This window comes from Apodemus sylvaticus, chromosome 9 (assembly GCF_947179515.1).
Source record: "Apodemus sylvaticus chromosome 9, mApoSyl1.1, whole genome shotgun sequence".
Taxonomy (NCBI): Eukaryota; Metazoa; Chordata; class Mammalia; order Rodentia; family Muridae; genus Apodemus; species Apodemus sylvaticus.
Genome location: NC_067480.1, coordinates 113,241,166 through 113,250,473, shown reverse-complemented (window position 1 = coordinate 113,250,473; position 9,308 = coordinate 113,241,166). Strand labels below are relative to the sequence as shown.

The 9,308-nt window shown below is 41.3% G+C and overlaps 1 pseudogene; it reads right to left on the bottom strand.

The window, feature by feature from the left end:
* Window positions 1-201: 201 nt before the first annotated feature.
* LOC127692947 (anionic trypsin-2-like) lies at window positions 202-8,930 on the bottom strand (annotated as a pseudogene).
* Window positions 8,931-9,308: the final 378 nt, after the last annotated feature.

Here is a 9,308-nt window from a genome sequence, read left to right as displayed (position 1 = left end):
GTTTTAGCTCCTTTGCCAAAGATCAAGTGACCATAGGTGTGAGGGTTCATTTCTGGGTCTTCAATTCTATTCCATTGGTTTGCCTGCCTGCCCCTGTATCAATACCATGCAGTTTTTTGTTTTTTGCTTTGCTTTGTTTTGTTTTTTGATAAAGACAATTTCACTTTATTGGTATAGTTACTGCAGAGGAATTGGGGATCTCTAGTTGGCAGCAATTGTGTCCTGAAACCAGTCCACATAGTTGCAGATCTTGGTGTACACACCAGTATTATCTGGCAGGGCACAACCATAGCCCCAGGAGACAATGCCCTGGAGCTCCCCATTGCAGACCACAGGGCCACCAGAATCACCCTGGCAGGAGTCCTTGCCTCCCTCTAGGAAGCCAGCACAGACCATGTTATCAGTGATCTTTCTAGGATAGGAGGCTTCACAGTCAGCCTGAGGCAGCAGTGGGGCAAGTCTGGGTTATTGACACCACAGCTGAGAGTGTTGCCCCAGCCAGAGATGTGACACTGTGTGACAGCAGGTGCACAGGAGCTGGACAGAGCCACAGTGGACACTCTGACATTGAGGGTCACAAGGGAAGAGAGCTTGATCAGCATGATGTCATTGTTTAGGGTCCTCAAATTAACGTTAGGGTGCCTGATGATCTTGGCAGCATTGACAAACTGCTCATAGCCCTCAGCTACAATGATGTTGTGTTCTCCCAGTCTCACTTGAATGCGGCTGTTGGGAAGATGAGGAATGCCACAGTCTTTTTCTCTAAGACTCAAGACATCACAGTTTTCTCAAGCCCTCATTCTTCTTTTCTTCCTTTCTCTTTTTTCATATTTTTTATTCAATATATTCTTTATTTATATTTCAAATGATTTCCCCTTTCCTGGATCCCCCTTCCCCAAAAGTCCCATAAACCCTCTTCCCTGCCCCTATTTCCCAATCTACCCCTTCCCGATTCCCCGTCCTGGTATTCCCTTACACTGCTGCACTGAGCCTTTACAGAACCAGGGGCCTCTCCTTCCTTCTACTTGGGCATCATTTGATATGTGCATTGTGTCTTGGCTATTCCAAGCTTCTAGGCTAATATCCACTTATCAGTGAGTGCATACCATGAGTGTTCTTTTGTGATTGGGTTACCTCACTCAGTATGATATTCTCCAGTTCCATCTATTTGTCTAAGAATTTAATGAATTTATTGTTTTTAATGGCTGAACAGTACTCCACTGTGTATATATACCACATTTTCTGTATCCATTCCTCCACTGAGGGACTTGTGGGTTCTTTTTAGCTTCTGGCTATTATAAATAGGGCCACTATAAACATAGTGGAGCATGTATCCTTATTACATGGTGGGGAATCTTCTGGGTATGTGCCCAGGAGTGGTATATCTGGGTCCTCGGGTAGTATCACGCCAAGTTTTCTGAGGAACTACCAGTCTGATTTCCAGAGTGGTTGTACCAGCTTGCAAACCCACCAGCAATGGAGGAGTGTTCCTCTTTCTCTACATCCTCGCTAGCATCTGCTGTCTCCTGAGTTTTTGATCTTGGTCATTCTGACTGGTGTGAGGTGAAATCTCTGGGTTGTTTTGATTTTCATTTCCCTGATGACTAAGGATGTTGAACATTTCTTTAGGTGCTTCTCAGCCATTCGATATTCCTCAGGAGAAAATTTTTGTTTATCTTTGTACCCCATTTTTAATAGGGTTATTTGGCTCTCTAGAGTATACCTTCTTGAGTTCTTTATATATCTTGTATATAAGCCCTCTGTATGATGTAGGGTTGGTAAAGATCTTTTTCCAATTTGTTGGTTGCCATTTTGTCCTTTTGACAGTGTCCTTTGCCTTGCAGAGACTTAGTAATTTTATGAGGTCCCATTTGTCAATTCTCGATCTTAGAGCATAAGCTATTGGTGTTCTCTTCAGGAAATTTTCCCCTGTGCCCATGTGCCCAAGGGTCTTCCCCAGTTTCTTTTCTATTAGTTTTAGTGTGTCTGGTTTTATGTGGATGTCCTTGATCCACTTACAGTTGAGCTTAGTACAGGAGATAAGAATGGATAGATTTGTCTACTTCTGAATGCTGACCTCCAATTGAATCAGTACCATTTGTTGAAAAGACTGTCTTTTTCCAACTGGAGGGATGTAGCTCTCTTGTCAAATATCAAGTGACCATGGGTATGAAGGTTCATTTCTGGGTCTTCAATTCTATTCCATTCATCTACTTGCCTGTCACTGTAATGACTCCATACAGTTTTTTAACACTCTTACTCTGTAGTTTTGCTTGAGGTTGGAGATACTGATTCTGTCAAAAGTTCTTTTACTGTTGAGGATAGTTTTAGCTATCCTGGGTTTTTTGTTATTCCAGATGAATTTGAGAATTGCTCTTTCTAACTCTATGAAGAACTGAGTTGGGATTTTGGTGGGGATTGCATTGAACCTGTATATTGCTTTTGGCAAAATGGCCACTTTTACTATATTAATCCTGCCAATCCAAGAGCATGGAAAATTTTTCCATCTTCTGAGGTCTTCCTCAATTTCTTTCTTCAAAGACTTGAAGTTCCTGTCATACAGATCTTTCACATGTTTGGTTAGAGTCACACTAAGATACTTTATATTGTTTGTGGCTATTGTCAAGGGTGTCATTTCCCTAATTTTTTTCTCAGCCTCTTTATCCTTTGAGTATAGGAAGGCTACTGATTTGCTTAAGTTAATTTTATATCCAGCCACGTTGCTGAAGTTATCAGCTGTAGGAGTTCTCTGGTGGAGTTTTTGGGTCGCTTAAGTATACTATCATATCATCTGAAAATAGTGATAATTTGACTTCTTCCTTTCCAATTTGTATCTGTTTGACCTTCTTTTGTTATCTAATTGCTCTAGCTAGAACTTCAAGTACTACAAGGAATAAATATGAAGAGAGAGGGCAGCCTTGTCTAGTCCCTGATTTAAGTGGGTTTTCTTCAAGTTTCTCTCCATTTAGTTTGATGTTGGCTATTGGTTTGCTGTATATTGCTTTTATTATGTTTAGGTATGGGTCTTGAATTCCTGTTCTTTCCAAGATCTTTAACATGAAATGATGCTGAATTTTTCAAATACTTTTTAAGCATCTAATGAAATGACTATGTGATTTTTTTCTTTGACTTTGTTTATGTAGTGGATAACATTGATGAATTTCCATATATTGAACCTTCCCTGCATCCTTGGAATGAAGCTTACTTGATCATGGTGAATGATTGTTTTGATGTATTCTTGGATTCAGTTGGCAAGAATTTTTGTGACCGAGTATATGGTCAATTTTGGAGAAGGTATCATGAGGTGCTGAGAAGAAGGCATATTCTTTTGTTTTAGGATAAAAATGTTCTATAAATACCTGTTAAATCCTTTTGGTTCATAACGTTTCCTAGTTTCCCTGTTCCTCTCTTTAGTTTGTGTTTCCCTGACCTGCCCATTGATAAGAATGGGGTATTGAAGTCTCCCACTATTATTATGTGTGGTGCAATATGTGCTTTGAGCTTTAGTAAAGTTTCTTTTATGAATGTGGGTGCCCTTGAATTTGAAGCATATATATTCAGAATTGTGAGTTCATCTTTGTAGATTTTTCCTTTGATGAGTATGAAGTGTCCTTTATTATCTTTTTTTATTACTTTAGGTTGAAAGTCAATTTTATTTGATATTAGAATAGCTACACCAGCTTGTTTCTTGGGATCATTTGCTTGGAAAATTGTTTTCCAGCCTTTTGCTCTGAAGTAGTATCTGTCTTTGTACCTGAGGTAAGTTTCCTCTATGCAGCATGTTGGGTCCTACTTATGTATCCAGTCTGTTAGTCTATGTCTTTTTATTGGAGAGTTGAGTCCATTGATATTAAGAGATATTAGGGAGAAGTGATTGTTGCTTCCTCTTACTTTTTTTTTTATTAGAAATGGAGTTATGTTTGTGTGGCTCTCTTCTTTTTGGTTTGTTAAAAGACGATTAATTTCTTGTTTTTTCTAGTGTATAGTTTCCCTCCTTTTGTTGGTGGTTTCCATTCATTATCCTTTGGAGGGCTGGATTTGTGGAAAGATATTATGTAAATTTGTTTTTGTCATGGAATACCTTGGTTTCTCCATCTATGGTAATTGAGAGTTTTGCTGGATATAGCAGTCTGGGTTGGCATTTGTGTTCCCTTAGGGTCTTTATGACATCTGCCTATGATCTTAGGGCTTTCATAGTCTCTGTCAGGAAGTCTGGTGTAATTCTGATAGGTCTGCCTATGTTACTTGACCTTTTCCCCATACTGCTTTTAATGTTCTTTCCTTGTTTAATACATTTGATGTTTTAATTATTATGTGCTCGAGGAATTTCTTTTCTGGTCTAAACTATTTGAAGTTCTGTAGGCTTCTTGTATGCCCATGGGCATCTATTTCTTTAGGTTAGGGAAGTTTTCTTCTGTAATTTTGTTGAAGACATTTACTGGCCCTTTAAGTTGGAAATCTTCACTCTCTTTTATACCTATAATCCTTAGGTTTGGTCTTCTCATTCTGTCATGGATTTCCTGGATGTTCTGTGTTAGGTGCTTTTTACATGTTTCATTTTCTTTCTTTTTTTTATTGATATATTTTTCATTTACATTTCAAATTATTTCCCCTTTTCTTTCTTTGACTCTTGTTTCAATGCTTTCTATGGTATCTTCTGCACCTGAGATTCTCTCTTCTATCTCTTGTATTCTGTTGTGGATATTTGTATCCATGACTCTTGACTTCTTTCCTAGGTTTTCTATATCCAGAGTTATTTCCCTTTGTGATTTCTTTATTCTATCTCCGTTTTTAAGATCCTGGATAGTTTTGTTCAATTCCTTCACCTGTTTTGTTGTGTTTTCCTGTAGTTCTCTAAGGGCTTCTCCCTGTTTACTTGTGTTCTCCTGTATTTCTTTAAATGAGTTATTTATGTCCTTCTTGAAGCCCTCTATCAACATCGTGAGCTGTGATTTTAAATCCAAATCCTACTTTTTCAGTGTGTTGTCGTATCCAGGATTTGCTGTTGTGGGAGAATTGGGTTTGGATAGTGCTATGTTGCCCCAATTTCTGTTGGTAACGTTCTGACATTTGCCTTTCACCATTTGGTTATCTCTGGTGTTAGTTGGTCCTGCTGACTCTGGCAGGTACTTGTCCCTCCCGTGGGCCTGCAAGCCTGTCTTAGCACCTCTGGGTGATGGAATCTCCCCTGGCACAGAGTGCTGTGGTGCTGCCCGGTTCCTGGGTGCATATGAAGCCGGGACTGACTCTATCCTAGCTGTTTCTGCTGCTCCTGTTCCCTGCCTCTTGGCTGTACCTGCCTGCTCCGTCCTCTCTCCTCTCTTTAATCAAATGTGCAATTAGTTCTCATCTATGTGAGAGAGATAAGAATGGCCTCTGGATCTCATTCATTCTAATCACAGCCCTTATTGCCTACTCTAGAAACATACTCTTAATGCGCTTCTCATTTTTAAAGCAATGCTGTACAGTATGACTGCAGAGGGTCTTCCAGAAGTGATGAAATCTGTACACCACTGGGAGGAGAGGTGTGTCTGTCTGCATGTCCTTCAGTCACTGCATGTATACCACTGTTCTCTTCTGAATATCCTTCCCCACTGTAAGTGCTCATTGCATTGTGAGCTCTGCTCCCAGAATCCATTTTCTAATTCCTTTATTTTTCCTATCAAATTATATATGCACATATATTAAAGTCAGATTGTTCTAAGGGGCTTCTTAGAAAACACAGAAGTACTTCTCTATCATTTCCCACTCCTCATAGATGACTCACAAGCCCCAAAGGCCATGGAGTATTTAGTCTCTGCTCACTGCTCACAACTGCAGACATCCTGAACTCATTGGCCTTTCTTTCGTCTTCTGTGTGTGGCACCAAGAATTGACTTCTCTTCAAGGAGAAGAAAAAGTTCTGGTTCCATCAGCCCTGCTGGCCATGCCACCCCTACTTCATTCAGATCCATTCCCCAACATTTCATCCTCCCCAAAGCAAGATAGCTGTTATTTAATTCTGTTATTGTATACTTAGGAATACAAACACAACTCTGGTTTGTTACATGATTATGATTGTAAATGCTATTTACAGATAAATCATTAAGTCCTCTGATCACTTTTTATTTCTCACAAATACATTTCTCCTTTCTTCCTTGCAAAACATTTTGTTTTCCCAGCAATGTGTCCCTTCAAGTCCCCCTCCACCTGCCTGCTGTCTGCAGATCAGAATGTACAACTCTCAGCTATTGTCCAATGCCTGTCTGCTGCCATCCTTCCTGCCAAGATGATAATGGTCTATCCCCTATAAAACTGAAAGCCAGGCAGGCCCAAAACAGCTTTCTTTTATCAGAGTTGCCTTGGTCATGCTGTCTGTTCACAGCAAAGGAACAGTAACTAAGTCATCCTTTCTTGATGAAAAGCTCTTAAAATCTTGCATATCCTGATATGTCTGTATTCCACTCTAACACTTACTTGGGTTCAGAATTCTAGAGGAAAAAAAATCACTTATGTCATTATCTCTGATCTCTGGTGGTGGCCTGACACACTTCTCAATGCTGATGATCCACAGTTGTGCTTATCTCTGAAGAGGTTTAGGTCATCTTTTTGTCCCAGAGTTCTAAAATTTTGAAATGATTGAAACTGCTTTCAGGGGCAGGGTGTAGAATAAACCTAACAAATTAAGAAAACAGCATCATGGTTTCAGACAGGAACCTAGCATAACTGTCTCCTGAGAGGATTCATCTAGCAGCAGATGGAAGCAGATGCAGAGACCCACAGCCAGACATCAGGTGGAACCAGGGGAGTCTTGTGTAAGAGTGGGGGAATAGAAGTAAGTAAGTCAGAGGGGTCAAGGACACCACAAGAAAACCCACAGAGTCAACTACGCAGGAACCATGGGGGCTCACACAGTCTGGGCCACCAACCAGAGAGCATGCAGGAGCTGGACCTAGACCCCCTACACATTCGTAGCAAATGTGCAGCTTGATCTTATATGAATCCCCTAACTAGTGAATCTGGGTGTGTTCCCTGTCATTGGATCTCCTTCCCCCCTAGACTGCCTGGTTTGTCCTCAGTGGGAGAAGGATGTGCTAAACCAGCTGAGACTAGATGCCCTAGTGTGTGTGTGGGGGATCGTCTTCTCTGAGGAAAAGGGGGGAAGTGGGAGAGATATTTGTAAGGGTGGGATTGGGAAGAGAAGATGGTGTGTGTAATGGGGATGTAAAGTGAATAAGAATAAAAATATTAAGGAAAAAAGAAAAGCAAGCACAAAAGAAATCAGCGTTGCTTAGTTCTAAACAACTCCTTTACTTATAAAGTGACTTCTTCCCTCTCTGTTTCCTGTCCCTAAACATCTTCATTAGTCAGCTATGTGTCACTGTCATAAAGGCCCTGGCCAGGATGTTTGTAAAGAGGTTTATTTTGGCTTTAGCTCTGCAGAGTTAAGTCTGGGATCAAGTGGCCCCATTCTTGAACCAAGAGCAGACAAACTAAACTCCCAACCCATTTTAAGGTAGTGATGTAAGTGATCTAAGCGCTTGAATACCTTTCAGGCCAACACAAACCTTACACCAACATAGCATGCATTTCCTTCTACTCATTCTACCTCTTTTAAAAGTTATATTATTTTATGGGTATGGATTACTTATGTACATGTGTGTGTGTGTGCATCACATGCCTGCCTGTAGCTAAGGAAGCCAGATCCCTTGAAAGTAGAGTTACATTTGGTTATGAGCCATTGTGTGGTTGCTGGGAATTGAACCCCGGTCCTCCAAAAGAGCAACCATTGTCTTGCCCACTAAGCTATTTATTCAGTCCTTGTCCCAGCTCTTAAAGTTCCATAGCATCTCACAACAACACCACCGAAGGGGCGGGGAATACTGCCCATTTTAAACTGAGGCTACCAGCATACCCCTTCTTACTTCCTGGATACAGGGGCTTCTCACATTTCTGAGTTACTGCTGTTCTAGTCTTCAGTGTGAGAAGCTTCTGTTTCTACAAGGTGCATTAAAACAAACAAAAACAAACAAATAAACAAAACTGATTCATTGTGTCCATCATTGTTATGAGATCCTCCCTTCTGAACATGCTCTAAATGGTCAGCCCAATGAGCCCCACTGTGTACATGCAGACTGATTAGAAACTCTAAAGAAATGTTCAACATCCTTAGTCATCAGGGAAATGCAAATCAAAACAACACTGAGATTCTACCTCACACCAGTCAAAATGGCCAAGATCGAAAACTCAGAAGACAGCAGGTGCTAGTGAGCATATGGAGAAAGAGGAACACTCCTCCACTGTTGGTGGTATTGCAAGCTGGTAAAGCCACTTTGGAAATCAGTTTGGTGGTTCCTCAGAAAATTGGACATAGTACTACTGGAGGACCCAGCTATACCACTCCTGGACATATACCCAGAAGATGCTCCAACATGTAATCAGGACACATGCTCCACTATGCTCACAGCTGCCTTATTTATAAAAGCCAGAAGTTGGAAAGAACCCGAATGTCCCTCAACAGAGGAATAGATACAGAAACCATGGTACATTTACACAGTGAAGTACTACTCAGCTATTAAAAACAATGATTTGTGAAATTCTTAGGCAAACAGATGGAACTAGAAAGTAGCCCGAGTGTGGTGACCCAACCATAGAAGAACATACTTGGTATGTACTCACCAATAAGTGGATATTAGCCCAGAAGCTTGGAATGTCCAAGATACAATTCACAGACCAATTGAAGATCAAGTAGAAGGAAGACCAAAGTGTGGATACTTTGCTCCTTCTTAGAAAGGGAAACAAAAGAGCTATGGGAGGAGATACATAGTGAATACAAGTGTGGAGCAGAGACTGAAGGAAAGGCCATGCAGAGACTGACCCACCTGGGGATCCATCCCATACACAATTACCAAACCCAGACACTATTGTGGATGCCAACAAGCACTTGCTGACAGGACCCTGATATAGCTGTCTCCTAAGAGGCCCTGCCAATGCCTGCCTGACAAATACAGAGTTGGGTGCTCCCATCCAACTAATGGACTGGGCACAGGGTCCCCAATGGAGGAGACAGAGAGAGGACCCAAGGAGTCAAAGGAGTTGTCAGCCCCACAGGAGGAACAACAATATGAACCAACCAGTACCCCAGAGCTCCCAGGGACAAAACCACCAACCGAAGAGTACACATGGAGGGACCCAGCTGCATATGTAGCAGAGGATGGCCTTGTTGGACATCAAAGGGAGAAGAGGCCCTTGGCCCTGAGAAAGCTCTATGTCTCAGTATAGGGAAATACCAGGACAGGGAAGCAGGAGTGGGTGAGTTGGTGAGCAGG